A 19,671-nucleotide genomic window follows, 5' to 3' on the forward strand; every position below is an offset into this window, starting at 1 on the left:
GTTTACTAAGTGTTTAATTCATGTTGGAAGATAGATCTATGAGGTTATTTTACAAAGACTGTGTATGATGCACCCTACGATGCGTTGTTGTCTGTATAATTAGGAAACCATGGTGTTCAGCTTCACTACTGTATCAGGGCAGCGAGATCGACAATTTGGTTGCAGTGGAGACAAGTGCTTCGACAATAGCCAGAAAGATTGTAATCCTCTTACTATAGGGGCAGTACTGCACCATGATAAAGGTCCAATTTGTTGAGCGGGTATAACTTGTTCGGCCCATAAAATGCCCCAGAAGGAAACGGGTAGAAAAGTTTACTCGTTTCAGTGGTCACCGCGAGACTTTATCCACTTATTACTGAAATCCCAGAGTTTCAGGGCACAGGAGGAGGCTGCACATTCCACTGCTACTGTTCTGGCTGTCTGAAAAGTGGGGTAAAACACCACTGCGCTGTTCTTGCTCTGTGCCTGGGTTATGTGTATCGTAAAACTGTGCACTGCAGCCCCGTGGCTTATCCATACATTAATTTTGACTTACGCTGCCAAAACTTTTTTGCAAAATTTGTTCCTGGTGTGTACCAGGAATGGTGGGGCAGCATTTCCACGGCCTCCCTCTCCCCTTGACCTTCTCCCACACAAGGCGCGTGTAACCTTTCCAATATTTTCAAATGTTTACCCACTTCCCTTTTTTTTTGAAAAGCCGTCATTGATTCTGTTCACACCACAGCTTCTGACAGGACTTTCCACAAGCCTCTTGGTGTTTTTTTTTGAAAAAATTCTCCTAACCTCATTTTAATTGCAAAAAAACATTTCCGCAGACTTTCAAGTAGAGAGCTGAGAGTAAATCTGTGCAGATCTGATTCGGCATCTTGCCTAACGGGACTTTTGGAAAAAAAAAATAAAAAGCCTCCCCTTCATGTTGGGGCTCCCATCGCGCACCCACACGTCCCCCTGGGTGAAACTGGAAGCAAAAAAAAAAATGTGTTCCCCAAGCTGCTGCCCCTGTTGTAACGTGATTCGCTGCTGGCAGCTTTTCAACAGTGGCCTGTGGTGGCTTGTCTTCTGTCAATTCCTCACTGTTGTTTCTGCTTCCCTCCCTGGGGAGAAGTTGCCTTATCTTTCTTGTCATTGCTTGCTGCTTCTTCCAGATGGCACAGTTGAGATGACGAGCTCATGGGTTTTGGGGAGGTTGGTTGTGGGGGGGCGGGTGGGGGGTGGGTGTTGGTTTAATTTCCTGTGGTAGTTTGCGGCTCATACATTTTTTTTTGGTGCACTGTTTGAGCATGTTAACCCATTTAGAGAGTGCCAGGTTAGTGTGGCAAGGAATATTGTGTTGGGGGTGGGGTGGGGTGGGGTGGTGGGTGGTGGGAAACGAGTACAATCATGTTTGGAGCAACAAGAAAAAGCAACTGTCGCACTTCCTTCTTGGGTGGGTGGGGGTGGGTTTGGTGCGGGGAGGAGCGGTAAGGGGGGACAATTAGAAGTGATTCCTGATCTGTATTTTGGAATTGAATATTATAAATGTTCAACTAAGTAAAGCCAAAGAATTAATGCAGTAAGCCATTCTGCAGGGCCCATTTTAGCACATTAACCCATTTAGACAGTGTTGGATTAGTGCATAATTCAGCCTTATGTGAATATGTTAACTGGTGAGAGGAGGTCAAATTAAACCTATGGGCCGATATTCACATCCTATTGCTCTGTGGTGGAATTTATTGAAGCACAAATGTACTGTGTCAAGATGCAACCTCAAACTATTTCTTATTGCCCCCTCTTACGAATGGTTTTGAATGGGTTAATTTTGCTTCTTGCAATCATTGTGATTGAACATATTGCAGGTTACGTTATATAGAGCAATGTACAATTTGCAGCGCAGAGGGGGTCATTTAGCCCCGCAAGTCTCCTCCCACTCTACTGTTCTGGCTGTCTGAAAAGTGGGGTAATCTCACGTCATCTCACCCTATCAGCATAAACTTATAGGAATTCTTTAAGGGAGGTACAGGTGCTTTCTGGGGTAATTTTCCGATTCCATGGTCTTTGTGGGTGTTTTGACAGTCACTAGCGCATTACGAGAAATTATGGCATTCGCTGCCTGTGATTTTCAATCCAGTGAAAATAATGGTTGAAAAGTGGCGTCCAGTGTACAGCTGAGCTCTGCTGTATACCCCCAATTGCCAAGTGCTTGAAATTAGATAAGTCTGTGTGCTTCCAATTCTGTAACATCGGCCATCTCTCCCCACCTCAGCCCATCTTCCAACGAAACCCATTTGTGTATCTTTATCACCCTTGGATTTGATTTACGCCTATGCTGTTCTCATTGGTCTCCTGACTTCGAACCTCTATAAACACCAGCTTATCCATGTGACTGTGCAGTTTGGGTCCTATCAAAATCCCACTTGCTGTGGTCACCCATGACCTCTCTGACCTACATTTAGCTTCTCGTCCCCCAAAGGGAAAAAAAATTCTTGTGTTGTCTTTAAAATTTCACCCTTTGCCTTGCAATCCCTCTCCATCCCCAACTCGCTGCCCTGTTTTAGCCCTGCAATTACTATCGACCCTCGAACGGTTTCTTCCTCTGACTCCGGCCTCTTTTGTGTCTTCACTTTGCCCACCATTGGCTGCCCCATTATCTGGAGTTCTGTTCCCAACCCCTTCTCCGGGCCCCTCCTTGACTCTCACCTCTTTGATCAAGATTTTGGGCGCCCAGTACTGAGTTCTCTATTGGCTCAGTGTCTGTCCACACCTGTGTGAAGCATTTGGAGCATTTTTCTACCTTAAGAGGTCAGATGTAAATGCAGGTTGTTGCATATATAACCATGGCTCACATGTAGCGTGACTGAATATAAATGTATCTCCATTCCAATAATGGAAGAAGATAAACAATAATGTGACGACCTTTAACCCGGAAGCAGTAAAATACGGAAAATGAGCAATTTCCTTAAAATGTCTGTGGAATCTATCACTGTTTTTAAGAAAGTTTGAAGAGGACTTCTAAGAGCTTGCACCATTTGTAAAGAGATCAATTGCAATTTTCTTGGATAATAAGAAATACTGGCCCAAGTGACCTGTCACCTCTTTGACCTGGAAGAAGTACCAGCAGGAATTGGAAAGTTAAGAAAGAAGCTACATGCCTGGCAGTCACAAAGGAGAGCTGCAAGGAGAGGAGCTGGAGGGTGAAGGCAATCAGTGCACAGATGCAGACACGAAGAGAAAGGAGACAGAGACAGAAAGAGGAACACAGAGAAATTTTTTGAGGAGAAGAAGCAGATCATTCTTAGGAAGAGGTCAAATTTTCTGTTGGGCCGAAAAGGAGACGGGAGCTCTTGAGGTACTATGCGAGCTAGCTAAAAAGGCCTAAAACCTGTGTGAAAGCCGTGTGAATATCTCAGAGGCGCTAAAGAGCTAGGTTTTCCCCAGAAGTGGTGAACTGGCATGTTATTGGTTGGTTGGTTGGGTGTAAAGAACTCTGGAAAACTACGCCATCAGGGCTGTTGTGGCCCAAGAGAGAGAGGGTTTGTAGAAGTGTCTTGCTGATGATATTCGTAACTGTGAAATTCGAAGTTGAATGCTGTTGTCAGATAGGACTTCTGTTCTACCCTACATGAATAAAGAACAGCATATTGTGAAACTGTGTAGCCTACATAGTGCCACATTTATGCAGGGGTGATGTGGGTGCACATGGTTGTGTAAGACATATCTATGTTGCACCGACTATTTAAAGTAAAATTTACCATTTCATTTGAAATATCAGTTGCCTGTTAATTTATATATAATTTGTGTTGGTTCTGATTCATGTTAAAGAAAAAGCTACGAGAAGCGGAATCGTGTTGGTCATTTCTTCATTTGGGGGGCTGTTCATTAAAATTGCTTATTTTTGTTTTATGGTTTCCCCATGGGGATCATAATAATAGAAATGCATGAAATGCCAAAATTAAGGAGATAACGCAAATCATTCAGCCAAGTCCTTTACCGGTGAACCAGAGTTCGACAATTTATGGTGGCTCAATCAGTGTACCCACAATAGATCAGGGAAATCCTGCATTTCATGGCCAATCTCTGTCGACTTATCTGAAAATGGTGGGAATGACAGGAAAGGCACTAAACTGGGAAGGGAAAGGACTCGACCAGAGCTCCCTCTCCTGATCACTGTATAACACACAAATATAAACAGCAAATGCTCAGCACCTTGGGTGTAGCATCTGTAGACGGAGAAGCAGAGTTAACGTTCCAGGTTAATCGTCTTTCATCAGCACCCCCATGCCGGAATGGGGGAACGTTGGATTTGGCTCAGCCATGAAGCCTCTGTAGTTGAATAGGTGGCTTGCACGCTGTGTCGTGGTCACATAAAAGTGACCATGTAGGCGAACTATTAAAGGGCAGCCGTGGAACTGTACCCCTGGAAGAAGGAGTCCACTGCACTAAAGAGAACAAAATGATGGAAAAGCAGAATCTATATTATTCCCAGTTGACGAACTGTCCCAACATTCCCAATGGTTTAGGCTTTGGTTAGGTTGGTTAGGTGCCATCATCAGTTATTAGGTGATAATTTAAAAAGTGACAATTAGACCAATGTTGATAGCTAGGGAAGTAGCAAAGTGTCCTCGAAGTGCTGAGAAGAGGGGATGGAAGGGGTGAAGTGGGAAATGGTAGAGCATCAGTATGAGCCAATGATCCGGTGCTGCCCCAACACTGACCAGCATTACTGACTGAGTGGATGGAGGAATGAGGTGATAGTTTTTAGCAGAAGTGGGTTTTTCTTGTTGCAGCTCTGGTGTCGCTGTTCAAAGACTCAGAGAATTGCTTGGTGTGAAAGTGAGATAGGCCAGGATGTGGATAGAAAGATCAAATCTCCTTTCCTCTCAAGGCTTGGTTACCAATCCAGCTCAGCCTGATAAATTGAAAGCTTCCTGTCCGCTGGCTGTTAAAGATACAACAGGAAATGAGTTTGGGCCACTCTTGGACCCGGACCGCAGTTAGAAAATTGCCCGTACATTGGTACTAACTGGCAGTAAATTGGCAGTTACACTCAACGAGGTCACAAAGGCTTGAGTGGGAGATAGCAAAATGCCACACTGGCGCAGAAGCGGGCGTTCTCCAGAGGCTGCAGTTGAGGCACACTGGTAAGATGGCGAGAACTTCACTCTGCATCCAACCTGGCACTAGGTGCCTGAGGTGGAAAGTGTTCCATATTCATCCTTCGTCTGGAATACCAAATGGACTTAAAAACCATTGAATCTGAAATTTTTAATTGTTTTGTGATGTAGCCTTGTGTGTATGAAGACACATCTGTTTGAGGGGAAGAAATTGCAATTTGGAGGTTCTTCCTTTGCACAGCAGGGGTTCAAAACCTCCATGGGGGGAAGAAAATCCTTCAAATATGTCCTAGTGCAAAGCGTGTGTTGGATTTGGGCCAGGATTTCAGGAAGCTGCAATTGATCTAATGAGGATTAAGAGCCAATACCAAAAGGAAGTGGCTAGTTATATCCCAGCAATAATGCAGTATTAAAATGACAAATGGCCAGACAATAGACCTTCCTTAACAAAGAACGGATAGGAATAAGCAATAAAAGTGGCTGCTGAGGAAAAGGGTTTTTAAGAATTATGTTTTTGGGCTTGCCTGCTGCCTGCTTAATCTTCGCAATGGGTTCCAGAAACAGAGCTGAATTATTCTGTAACAAATTTTTTTTAAAAAAAGCCCACTTTCTACTCATGAAAATACTAGTGGTTTCTTGTTCATAGTTTTGGCTTTAACACTATAAATTACCGATACTGAGTACAGTAGCATAGTGCTAGCATATGTTCCTGGGATGGTAATCCAGAGGCTGGGACTAAGGACTCGGAGATGGGTTTTAATCCTATCATGGCAGCTGGGCAATCTAAATTTACTGAAATAAATAAACCCGGAGTAACAAGCTAGTACCGGTAACGGTGATCACGTGCCGGTGGTTGTAAAGACCCGTAGGGTTCACGAATGTTCTTTAGGGAAGGGAAGTCTGCCGTCCTTACCCGGTCTGGCCTACATGTGACTCCAGACCCACGGCAAAGTGGTTGTCCCTTAACGGCCCCCCCGAAATGGCCGAGCGAGCCACCCAGTTGTACCAAACTGCTACGGCTGCAGTGACCCACCACCACCTGCTTGACAGCAGCAATAAATGCTAACCTTGTCAGTGACGCCCATAGACCGTGAATGAATTTTTTCAAAAAAATTCAGAAATATAGATTCGAGAGGAGCCACTGAACAAATGCATTCCTCTCGGGGAGAACCACTGCTGAAAGACGCAAAAGCAATGTTTCAATAAAAGGGTCGATTTTTAAATTGCAGGCCTTCAGTGCATATGTCCATTTCCACCCCCCCACCACCCCCCCCGCCAGCCCCAGCCCACCCCCACCACCGCCATCAAAATTTACTCACGGATTCTTGATGGATCAGTCCGGGGGGTGAGGCTTCATACTGGGAGTGGGGCATGTGCAGTGTCGCAGCCTTATTTTGCATTGTGTGAAACGTTTTTTGATGTGTAGCTTGAAGCACGCCATCAAGATGAGGTGGCAGGGCTGAGGCGGAGGCGTGGGTGGGAACTTTCTCTTGTGTTCAAAACATGGAAAGAGATTGCGTTTTACAAAATGTCTTTTCAGTTTCAGAGCGACTTCTCTTCTCTTGAGGCATTCTCGGCTTGTTTTCCGCTTGCAGGTTGTGCGATTTCCAAAGATCACAGCAATTGCAACAGATCGCAGTCCCACACACACATGTGCTGTACTTTGCCACAGAAGGAATTGTGTGTGGGAGCTTAGCTAGTTGGGTTTTTTTCTTTTAAAATGACTCCAGGGCTACATTAGTTCAATTTTGTTTAAAAGGGCAAGGAAATCCTGAGGAAATGCTGGATGTGAACTGCTCTATTCTCTCTAATATAATTTTGAGCCTCTTTTTTATGTTCCACAAATATTTTCATTTTTGCTTCTCCTTTTGATATTTTCCCGTGCAAGGTGCGGTGCATTGTTGCCTGCCTGGGAACGCTGCTACACCATTTGGTGCCAGGTTTCGAAAAGTGGCCACAGGAAGCTGTGGAAACAGCACTTGGAAGTGACTCTGGGGAAGAGAAAGAAAGAGAGAGAAATGGAGAGGCATTTGCCACAGGGCATTGGGGGAGCAGGAACCGGACGGGTCTGCACTCAGACACAAGGGGGGGTCACTTTATCCCCCAGAAACTGGTGTTAGGAATTAAATCTTAAATCCAAACCCAAACCCGTTGTGAAGCTGCCAACTCCCACTTTGAATGAAAGTGGAACAGTGGGAGGGGTGTGTGGGGGGTGGGGTTGGTTGGGAATAGACGCTTCCAGAGGGTGGGTGGCTCATTTATATATTTTAATGAGGCTGGGCGCCTCAGATTTTACCTCCCTCCCAAGCCTTAACACTGCTCAGGCAGCTATCCTGACTAAACTCCTTTCCCCCCCACCCCTATCTCCCTTTTGGCAGTCCCACCCCAATGTGTTTGAATGCCTATGTACAGTTTATAGCAGAATCTTGGATTTGAAAGTCAGATTAGATTTATGGAGCAATAATTAATCTCTTTCTCGCGTGCGTTCTCTCACTCACTCACTCTCTCTCTCTCCCCTTAGCATTCAGACTATTCATATTTATTGTCATGGCAGAACTTCTCCTGTGCTTTGTAAACTCCATTCTGCTTTGTGGAGCCTTGGTGTAATTAATGGGAACTTATTCCTGCTGGACCTTGGTTCCGGCTAGGATGTAGCGCTGTGATTGTGTAGGGACTGTTTCCCATGTTACACACAGTGATCCTCCCTTTGCAACATGGCTTCTTTAATTGTTGAGAAACTCTATGTTGGGGGCTGAGCTAAACCCATTGCTTCTCTCTCCGCCATGAAGTCAGCACAGTTGTACCTTCTTGATTGCTGGAAGGCGATCACGAATAAGACCAGGGGCTGTTTCGCACCAACCCTCCCGACAGCGGAAACCAGTTGCGGCTGCCCGATTACTGCTCCGACTGGGATGAGCCGTCTCAGTCCGGAAATTGGCTCTGAGAATGTGTTCCGAGGGGCAGGCTTCGGCCTGGGCTTGAAAACGAGACCAGGCCTGGCACTTCATGAAACGCCGGAACAGAAAGGCCCAAAAATTGATGGAAATTGATGCTCAGAGGCTAATGAGCTCACCCTGAGTGAGCTCTGGCACAGGTCACACCTTCACAGGCAGCTTGCCCGAATGAAGAGATCAGTGTCAGACTGCTTGCCTCAACAGCATTGCCTCTCAGTTAAAATCCAGCTGGAGGGATGGATTGAGCAGACTTTGTGCGGGGTTGGGGGTGGTGGTGGAAGATGATGATTCCCGCAGAGTTTAGTTTTAAACTTGCCTTTGTTTGGTGGCTGCTGCTGAACCCTGGGTTGTGCAGGCCCTGTGTGCACCACTCATTGATGACTTTCGGCAAGGAGCCCTTCAAATTAGGCCTCAAATTTACATTCTTAAGGGGGCTAAAGCTTGATTCAACTATCCACCCGGGAACTGGGTCAGCACCTGCATGGTTTAGACACAGGTAGTCCCATTGTTTGGTTGGTACGCTTTATGTCTATGGTGTGCCTGAAAATGGGTGCAACACATTCCAGTTTCTATCCTTAAATGCCTTTTAAGTGTTGAACCAGAGGGGGTGGAACATATTTTGTTTCATTTTATGTTGTCATTCGCTGTTGCTGGTAGGAAAATTTGTACAAAGTGGTTAGGAACTCCTCTGCAACCTCCACATTGAACCTTTGTGGAGATAGACAACCCAACCTGCCCAATATGTAAGCAATGACTCATAGGTTCAGTCAAGTCTTAACTGGATGCTGATGGGGAATGTTCCCACTTGTACAAGAACTAACAGGCGTGTGTCTCATTAGCACCTGCCCTCGGGGGTGGGCTTGGGTGGGGCAGGGGTTTGGATTCACAGCTGTCACCAGCTTAATCACAGAGCAACATTTGTGCTCAAGTTCTGCAGCGAGGCTATTGCTTTGCTAGGCAGGCTCACCCAGTTGGAAGGGAGCCCGGGCATGAAAAGTGGGACCGACAAACCCCTGAAAAGGCGTGACCTCCCCTCCCCAGTACTGCCTTCTCTCAGTGTAAATGACCGTCAGATCGAAAGGTTAGCAAAGCATAAGCGAATGTAAGTTTGTATTAAGACTGCAAGCTAAAGTCCTGATTTAGTCACGGTTTTAAATCTGTTTCAGCGTCTATATTGGGTTCCAGTGTAACGCAACTTATAACAGTTGTGGCCAGTGTTTTGACATTTGTTGTGTACTATCATTTACCTACACAGATTGTGCCTTAAAAATAGCCTTGCTACTGCTCGAATCCTGTCTTTGCAAAATTTTTGAGCCTAATCACTGGAGAGATAAATGAATATTGCTAATTAGATCTAATTTGCTTATGCAGATTTATTAAATAATTAAAAGACATGGCAGATATAATTGAGACCATCTTATACTGAGCTTCGGTGAATCATATGTAATATGTGTAATGGATTCATCAGTTTTCAGACAGGTATGTCCCCTAGTTTGTAGCTTTTCAAACATGGGTTGTTGGTCTGAGAGGGGCCAATGAGGGGATCCCAGGAGAAATTTTGTCAGAGTTCTACATTTGTCCGCTTACTGGGACATTGTCCACTGTTTGCTGTGTATCTATTCCGCACACGGTAAACCATCCTTTGCAATGGTAGCACTGTTTTCTGCTGGGTGACTGAGTATCTTTTGGAAGTTGATGACTGGGATTCCCCGGAGTGTGTTGACATTCCCAGGCATCCCTGAAAATATTGAGGGACATGGGGGAGAATTTTCCCCCTGTCGGGTGGACCGGTTGAGAGTGGGTGTGGAGCTGATTGCCGCCTGTGCTCGGCTGCCATTTTATGTGGGCGGGCCAATTAAGGCCCGCCCAGTGTGATGGGCACCCGGAAGTACTCAGCGCACCCTGTGTGGGTGGTGGGGGGGGTGAGGAGGGAGAGTCAGGGCCTGCGCTCTTTTGCATATGCACGCGAAAGAGCGCCGAAATCACCCCTGAGGCACGGAGCTGCCTCAAGGAGATTAAGTTCATATTTAAGGTTTGAAATAAAGAGAGATAAAAATTATTTAGACATGTCCCCTCATGCGACAGCGTCACATGAGCTGAGACATGTTGATGAAGTGAGCAAAATTTATTTATTAATTTAATAAAACCTTCATGAAACCTCAGCCTGCCCGTGGATGAGGTTTCATGACAAACGCGAAGGCCACTTGGGCTCTTCGCCTGCCCACCCCCCCACCCCCCCCACCCTCCCCCTCAGCCTTAAGGTTGGACGGGCAGCGTTCATAACTACATTAATTGGTTTTCAAATGGCCTTAACAAGCCCTTGACAGTTTGGTGGGCGCGCGGCAGCCTCCAGTGCGCGCCCCCCCCCCCCCCACCACCCGAACGAAAGATCGGAATGACGCGCGGTGATGTCGGGGCGCACGCTCAATGCCACCGCGCGTCATTTTACGCGTCGGCGTGTGGGCCCCGCCCCTGCATTCCAACGTGAAAATTCTCCCCGTGGGGGTCCTCTGAATGCAAAATTGGGAAAGGGCTCTCTCATTCTTTGCGCAGATTGCGCTCCGTTCGCTGTGGAAGAACAATGTTCGTGCAAACACTTGAATGTTGCAGTGTTTATTTGATACTCACTGGCGCATGTCAATAAATCTAAAGCCACTTGACTGTAGAGAAAGCTCAGTCATTGCGGCATTATCCTGAAATAGGCAGCAACCTGTCTATCATGTTTTCTGATTCTTTCTATGTATGACTAATACTTCTATATGGGTTTTTAGAAACTTATTTGGATTTTCAGGCCGGGATTTTTTAACCCTGTCATGGAGAGACCCGCTGCGGGACATGCAGCAGCCCAGCCAAAAGCCTATTGGCTTTCGGTGGGACCGGACAATCCTGGCGGCAGGTGGGGCTGGAAAATCCCACCCTCAGTGTCTGAAACCAGAAAAAAAATGAAAGCATCTGCTACTTTTTTGGTACTCCTTAGCTTGTGGTGTGTTTTAACATACTGACCAGATGAAATTTCTCTCTCTGACATCTGTATGGTGGAGCTGTATGGAAGGATTGTGAACTGTTTCTTCTAGGAGTGCCCCAGTGTTATTGGATTTTGGAGAGTGATGTTGGATCAGATACCCCCCCCCCCCCCCGGCCCCCCACCGTCCTGTGCTTGCAAGTCTGTCATTTGCTCCGACCAGCAACCAGTCCCTGGGCGAGGTTACCCCAATTTGTTATGATCCCTGATGGGGTAACTCCAAATTGTTATGCTCCCCGGGCGAGGAGGGATGCACTGGCTCCCTTTCTTTATTCAACCTCCTCGGTTAGTCGCAACAATTTAAAGAGGACCCCTTCCCTCATGGATACCTTCTTCCAGCTCAGATGCGTTTCTGTTTTAAAAAGGAGCCAATTTAACCAGGCTGTCTTGAGTCAAAGAAAGAGTGAGTTTATTAGTTCCTAAACATGAGGTAAAATAACAAAAACGCAACACCAATACACACACACACAGAAATTGAGTCCAAAAATAAAAGTTAAAAAGATATACGAATCAGTCCTTTGGTTTGTCCATGAGGAGTAGATGGTGAAACGTTGTGGCCGCTAAGTTGGGGTAATTCCAGTAGCGCTGACTTTGGTAGTTGAGCAGTTGGCTTGGAGATTCTTGGTTCTGCAGGTTAGCTGAAGGGAATTGTGATGTTCCCTTTTTGATTGTGGCTTTGCTGACTTGTAACTTGCTTCTAGCAATCAAAGAGAAACAGGGATGCCAAGTTGGTGTTCTTCAGCCGTGACCTTCACAGCACACACACACAAACACCAGAACTAGAACACCAGACTAGCACACAGAAGTAGGGTTGCAGTTGGCTTTTTAAAACCCCTTTCCTTGATATTCCTGGAAGGGAAAAACAAACATGCCTTTTGCCCAGATCTGTTTTCTTTTCAACTCCAGTCATGTTCACAGTCTGGGATATAACTCAACAGGCCGTGGTTTCGGCTGAGATGCTAATCATTTTCTATTATCTCCACAACTCCAGGAGATCAGTTTGCATTGTATTTTTTATTTTGAAGTGCTTCTGTCTGCAGTAGGCCATGTCATGCCTTTTAGGTGCGATATTCTGTTCTCTCTGAACTTGTTGGTTAGATAATCCACATGGGGATTTTCCAGCAAGTGGTTACCTTACAGTCTCAGCCAGCTTTTACTGGTATGTTCTTGTTTTTAAAAAACACATGTCTTGCTTAAAAGTTCAATATGTCCATAAGTAATTCGGGGATAGGATCCGTGCTCATGACACTTAATTGATTCATCTATCTGTGTCTCTGATCACAATCGCTGCTGCTTGTTTCAGCCATTAATATCTTGCTCTTGGAAATGTGGCTGAGGAATATGATTAGAAATGAGGCACGGGGAGCTGGTGAATGAGAAGCTGAGCTGAAGCCCCAACAGCCTGCCTAGGTGGACATTAAAAGATCCGCATCACTCACTTACTCACTCACTCTCTGAAGATGAACAGGATGTTCCCTTGATGTTCTGGCTAACAGTCAGATCAGGTTGTCTGTACTTCTCTGCTACAAAATGTAATGGATTTATTATATGATATTATTGAATGTGGAAAATTAATTGTGCAGCCTTTCAGTAATGGAATTGTTTTGAAAGATTTGTATTTTCTGTTGATAACCTTTATTTTTTCTAAAGAAGAACATTTATGACATAAATTGAAACTGTCTCCCTGATGGCCTCAACCATTGCTTTCCAGTGGCTTGATAGAAGCAACAAGGTGGTGAGACTGTCTGGAGTGGAAATCCAGTGGCTGGTTTACAGCACTGAGGGAACATTAGGGGAGGCTCTTCTGCCTGTGTTTTTGACTGACTTTCACTCTCCGACTTACCTTGGGTGCAGGTTTGCCAACCTGGCTGATTTTTTTTTTGATTGCTGTGGATGTAACCTGTTGGGATAAGGAGAGCACTGGTTTGACCAAGAACATGAATTAAGAGTTGTTATCATTATTCACCACCCTGTGGTATCTTTTTTAAATATATAAACGGATGGATTAAGGAGACTGAAGGTGGAAGTGGCTCAGGAGAAAATGAGGAACCATTTTAAAAGAAAAACAATTGTTTTAGTTCCCCAAATGGCAAAGAAGATTTGGGTGTCTGCAGGTGTTAGTTGTTCGAGCAGAGTTCTAGTAAGCAGCTCTGCTAACCCAACTATAACACGCTCCAAATTAAAGGCAGATTGTGGTCACAGTGTTGAGTTATCTTACATATTTAACTCTCATTTTTTAAAAATTGCATCCTGAGTTACCAAAAATCCAATTTACTTGCTTTGAAACAATGGCACCGATTGTACTAGCTGGTTATTTTATGACATATTTGTATTTTGCCACCGACTTAATTCGAATCGGATGTCTGATTTGTTTTTAACCCCTTTCCAAGACTATTTAAAACCACGGAGCTCTGAAAGCATCAGAGGTTGTTGAGAAGGGTTTTGATTGCATCAACAGAATGCCTCCCACAGTCTACAGCTGAGTGTCTTGGCTGTTTCCTAGTCATGACAGGTTGCGCTCACACTCTCTCTCTGCTGTAAGGAAATGTTATTTTTACCTCGCCCTGTCAACATTCCATATTTCTCTCTCAACTGTGGTCAAAGGGCTGTGCCAGTTCCAAAGGTGGAGATGTTTGCAGGCGGCTCTAGCATATTGTGGACCATTGGTGTCCAGTTACCTTAGAATTATAGGATGGTTGCAGCTCGGAAGGAGGTCATTTGGCCGGCCGTGCCTGTGCCACCTTTCTGTGAGGGTCACTTGGCTAGTCCCATTCCCGCACCTTTTCCCTGCAAATGTTTTCTTCCCAAATAATTATCCAATTATCTATCTGTGGCCTAGATCCAGCAGTTGACCTGAGTGGCCTCAGTCTCATTCACATCCATCCGGATAAAAGAGAAAACGACAGCAATACCAGAAGAAACCAGACAATGCCATGTTGCTACAACAAATAAAGGCTAAGAGAATGAGACAGGACAAGTTACGGGCAGCGGTCTTTGTCTGAGCAGGATCTACTTTTTCTGAGCTGCTTTAAGCCTCCATTTTGACACCATGGGATCGGTGCCTTTCCAGTCGTACTCAAAAAGCAGCATAAGCATCAGTACCCACTTTAAGCAAAATGGCCTCTCCATTTTTTGAGTCCTATTAAAAGACAATCCCTTTTAATTGTCTCGCCACTTTGCCTGTCTATTTTACACGTGAGTCGCTAGCAAAATTAATCAGGTTCTTTGACAGTGGGAAGTGTGACAGCTGAGCCTGGCCCTTCCCTGTTCACATGGCAGGGGTTATGGATAGAGATCAGAAGTGGGCAAGCCGGTTGATTTTACCCACTTCCTGATCCAAAGGCGCTGAGGGAAATTGTAGCGCCCAACTGCTGCCCTGGTCTGATTCACCACAAACTAAGGATTGAGTCTGCAACCCTATTGGTGTGTTCGGCTTAGCTACTTTAACCTGCTCAACTGTGGGGGAGTGGGGAGAGATTTTGAGGGAACTCTATTAAATCCATTGGTTCCTTCTCAATTCACAAGTGGGCGAGGTCTCTGATAAAACATCCAAGGATTTCCATTCAATGGCGGCTTTCAAAATGGAATTCGATACGCACCCGAAGAGGGAAAATTTGTAGGGATACGGGGGGGAAGGGTGGGAGAGTGGGACTAGTTGAACTACTCTTAGAGAGAGCTGACATGGACACGATGGCCTCTTGTGCTGTAACCATTTCTATGATTCACGATTCGAAAAGACTTGTTCTAACATTAATCAAGGAACTTGATTATATCTTACATGTCGAGTTCCCAAAGTTACCACCTGAAGTGACACAGTTGATCTACAAGGGTTCTTTTCCCACAAAATGTTGTCATGTTACTTCTGAGTCAGTGTAGAGTAGGTGGGTGCTTTCTTGGATCGCTCAGAGGTAATCTCCAACTCGGAGGATCCACCCATTCCCTCTATTCTGGTAGAGCTCGCTAACCCCCTTCGGTCAATTTATATGAGGAGAGGTTGTACGAGAACTCATTTCTCTTCCCGTATCCTGGAAGCTCGGGGCCGGATTTGGGGATTTTACGGATTTTGTGTCCTGTACTTATAGTACACAAAATAAAGTATGAAAAGTAAAGTGACAAGCGACAGCCTTCCTGCTGTTGGGCCCTTGCCTCATTGCTGCTGATGAGCCATTGGAGCTTCATGGGGTCTGTGCACTTCCTACAGCATTCAAATCGCTGCACAAAATCACAGTTAATGACCCCCCCATAAAATGCCTGAATTGGGTACCTGCTGCTGGCATGAAGGTCCCTGCTCCTGCTCCCCATGCAGCTGCCCCCGCTGGGAAATATTGACCAGCGATGGGAAGAAGTCAGGGAGCCGTCCAGACGCATTCTCCCTGCATTTTCCCGGCATCCCCGATTGTAACAAAAATAACTCTCCCAGACTCCTTCGACAAGGTCATCTGTCAGCTAGGTTTCCTGAGGAGATGCGAACAGCCTGAGGGAGAGATACAGCAGAGCCTCTCCTGGCAACCAAGGTGAACAAAATATCACAGAACGAGGAGAATCAGATAAAGAATGAAAGGGTTTGCGTGCCTGATTTCAAGTTGCTGGTTTTTGAGTCCTTCTGGATTAGGGGACGCCAGATAAAGGGGTCAGCTACCCGCATCTGGCCGCACCTCTGGGATGCAGCGTCCCCTTGAGCCTGGAGACCTCTTCAGCATGACCTTGGCCATTGGTGGGCTAATGTTCTGGCTGCTTACAAAAAGCACATTCCAAGTTGCGGGGCAGGGGGGGGAAAGAAAACTCTTACAGGTTTGCCTCTGACACATTAATTTCAGCTCACTTGGAAACACCCCCTTTTCCTTGAAAAATGGTTTGGACCTAATGGAAGTCATTTTGGAGGTTTGATGACTGAGCCGCTAATCTTTTGGGTTTTTTTTTCAGGAATCCACCGTTATCTTTGATAAGAGTTCGAGAAAGAAATCCAGCTTAATTTCTTATCATCCCTCAGCACTAGCAATCCTACTACCTCAGACAATCCTTCCAAAGAGAGACGGAGCCTGTTTCCCTCTCCTCTCAGGCTATCCGCTGTTCACCAGTACAGATGAGGGATGGTCAAATTTGACATGAAAGGTTATTTCTCTCACTCTTCACTTGACTCAGATAGTAACACTCTTGCCTTTGAATCAGAAGGTTATGGCCTTAAGTCCCTCTCAGCTAGGACTTGAGCCCTACTCCAGGATTATTCCAGTGCAGCGCTCCTACTCCAGGATTATTCCAGTGTAGCGCTCCTACTCCAGGATTATTCCAGTGCAGCGCTCCTACTCCAGGATTATTCCAGTGTAGCGCTCCAGCTCCAGGATTATTCCAGTGTAGCGCTCCAGCTCCAGGATTATTCCAGTGTAGCGCTCCTACTCCAGGATTATTCCAGTGCAGCGCTCCTACTCCAGGATTATTCCAGTGTAGCGCTCCTACTCCAGGATTATTCCAGTGCAGCGCTCCAGCTCCAGGATTATTCCAGTGTAGCGCTCCAGCTCCAGGATTATTCCAGTGCAGCGCTCCTACTCCAGGATTATTCCAGTGTAGTGCTCCTACTCCAGGATTATTCCAGTGTAGCGCTCCAGCTCCAGGATTATTCCAGTGCAGCGCTCCTACTCCAGGATTATTCCAGTGTAGTGCTCCTACTCCAGGATTATTCCAGTGTAGCGCTCCAGCTCCAGGATTATTCCAGTGCAGCGCTCCAGCTCCAGGATTATTCCAGTGCAGCGCTCCAGCTCCAGGATTATTCCAGTGCAGCGCTCCTACTCCAGGATTATTGCAGTGCAGGGCTCCAGCTCCAGGATTATTGCAGTGCAGCGCTCCTACTCCAGGATTATTCCAGTGCAGCGCTCCTACTCCAGGATTATTGCAGTGCAGGGCTCCTACTCCAGGATTATTGCAGTGCAGGGCTCCAGCTCCAGGATTATTGCAGTGCAGCGCTCCTACTCCAGGATTATTCCAGTGCAGCGCTCCTACTCCAGGATTATTCCAGTGTAGCGCTCCTACTCCAGGATTATTCCAGTGTAGCGCTCCTACTCCAGGATTATTCCAGTGTAGCGCTCCAGCTCCAGGATTATTCCAGTGTAGCGCTCCAGCTCCAGGATTATTCCAGTGTAGCGCTCCAGCTCCAGGATTATTCCAGTGTAGCGCTCCTACTCCAGGATTATTCCAGTGTAGCGCTCCTACTCCAGGATTATTCCAGTGCAGCGCTCCTACTCCAGGATTATTCCAGTGTAGCGCTCCTACTCCAGGATTATTCCAGTGTAGTGCTCCTACTCCAGGATTATTCCAGTGTAGCGCTCCAGCTCCAGGATTATTCCAGTGCAGCGCTCCAGCTCCAGGATTATTCCAGTGCAGCGCTCCAGCTCCAGGATTATTCCCGTGCAGTGCTCCAGCTCCAGGATTATTGCAGTGCAGCGCTCCAGCTCCAGGATTATTGCAGTGCAGCGCTCCAGCTCCAGGATTATTCCAGTGCAGCGCTCCTACTCCAGGATTATTCCCGTGCAGCGCTCCAGCTCCAGGATTATTCCCGTGCAGTGCTCCAGCTCCAGGATTATTCCCGTGCAGCACCCTGTCAAGAGCCCTCAGGATCTTGTGTGTTTCGATCAAAGTCGCCTCTTACTCTTCTAAACTCCAGCGGATAATAGCCTGAGAATAATGGAGAGTTAAAAGTTCACTTCTTCATTTCCCTGTGTTTAGAATTAAATTCTATCGTTATAAAGCCCAGTCATTTGTCAAGCAGTTTATTCTTTTGTTAAAAAAAGGATAGGTCAGTTCACGATACTTTAGAGCAACCCGGCCTTGCCTGAACCTCAATGGTAAATCCTACGTTGGTTGGGCCAGCATAACATGTCTGTGGTGAAGCTATGACATCAGTGACTTTGTAAGCCTTCTCGTGCTTTCACTCATCTTTTTATAAGCTGGGTTTCGGTCCTCAGGGAAAGCAGCCTTTGTCCGTTAAGGAGGCGCATGGGTAGATTGTTGCTCCTTCACTTTATTCCACTTTCTTGTTTTACTAGTTTTGTGTGATCTCTTAGCACAGTCAGCAGCGTTAGTGAAGACCAAACACTGACTAAAAGAAACATTTACCTGCCTAATAAAGCTTTCTTTTAAAAAGGCTATGCCCACTAATCTTCAGAAACTGCTTCTGCCTTTTTATATTGGGCCATCTAGTTACCACTTATAGAATTCAGAACACCATCGTCCTATGTTTTTGTTGTTTTTAATGTGCAAGTAAATGTTCCATACATCTTTTTTCATGAAGTTTACATCAGCCAAGAGGAAATGATCAGCCTATAAGATCTCAGCTCTCAAGTACTGCGTTCAATACTGGGTTTCGCGCGATAGAAAGGGTATTGAGGCTTCAGAGAGCAGGTGTGACATAGATTCACAGGGATACTGCACGTAAATGCAAATATGGAGAAGGACTAGAAAAAGTGAATCTTGTTTTGTTAGAACTGCACAGATGTCCGAGGATTTGGGGAGGTGGGGTGCGGGGTGAGCGGGAGGGGCAAGATATGTTATGCAAATTATGAAAAAATGAAATGGGCCAGAATCAGTCTTCACAGTGGTTGGAGGGGTTTAAAACAAGAGGCCATAGATGTAATGTTGGTGTAAAAGATTTAGGACAGAGAGCAGGAGAAATTTCACAGAGCTGTGAAACTGTGGAATTCACTTTCAGGGTTACTGCTTAAAGCAGAAACTGTGTCAATATTGTGGAGAGATGGTGGCAGAGTGGTATTGTCACTGGACTAGTAAGCCAGAGGCCCAGGCTAATGCCCTGAGGACACTGGTTCAAATCTCACTGCAGCAGCTAATTTGGAATAAAAATTTGGTAATGGGGACCATGAAACTATCATTGATTGGTTCACTAGTGTACATGTGACTCCAGACCCACAGCCATGCTGCCTGAAATGACCTTGTAAACCACTTAGCTCAAGCGCATTTAGGGATGGGCAATAAATGCTGGCCTTGCCAGTGATGCCCACATCCCATGAAAGAATGAATAAAAACATTCAGGGTTAGATGATTGAGGAAAAGCGACTAATGGGACATCCTGTGCTAAGGTGGTTCTACCTTCGGGCAGATAAGGCTAAGATGACATTTATTTGAGGTGTTTACGCTCATGAAGGATTTTGCTAGAGTAAATAAAGAGAAACTGTTTCCATTGGGTTGATAACCGGACGGCACAGTTTTAAGGTGATTGGCAAAAGAACCAGAGGCGACATGAGGAAAAACGTTTTTAATGCATCAAGCGGTTATCACTCGCAGTGTAGCGCTTGGTTGGGCAGTGAAAACCAGTTCAGTAGTAACTTTCCAAAGGGAATTGAATAAATAGTCAAAGGAGAAAAAAATTCAGGGGTAGGGGAAAGAGCCGGTGAGTGGGCCTTAACTCGATTGCTTGTTTAAAGAGCTGGTACAGACATGAAGGACTGAATGGCCTCCTCTCGCATTGTACTATTCTGCGATTCCGTATGGGAGTAGGGCTGGTAAGTATGATGGAAACTATTTGTTTTTGTGAAGAATAAACGCCACATGTTTATCTGGAGGACCAAATTGCTTGTTTCTGTATTGCAGTTTTTAAGTA

General features: G+C 45.8%; 1 protein-coding gene across 9 annotated transcripts in view; it reads left to right on the forward strand.

Annotated features, from left to right (window-relative positions):
- Positions 1-19,671, forward strand: part of samd11 (sterile alpha motif domain containing 11) — a 235,482-nt gene that overhangs the window by 63,934 nt on the left and 151,877 nt on the right. The window lies entirely within an intron of this gene.

Source organism: Cetorhinus maximus, chromosome 15 (assembly GCF_964194155.1).
Source record: "Cetorhinus maximus chromosome 15, sCetMax3.hap1.1, whole genome shotgun sequence".
NCBI classification, from domain to species: domain Eukaryota; kingdom Metazoa; phylum Chordata; class Chondrichthyes; order Lamniformes; family Cetorhinidae; genus Cetorhinus; species Cetorhinus maximus.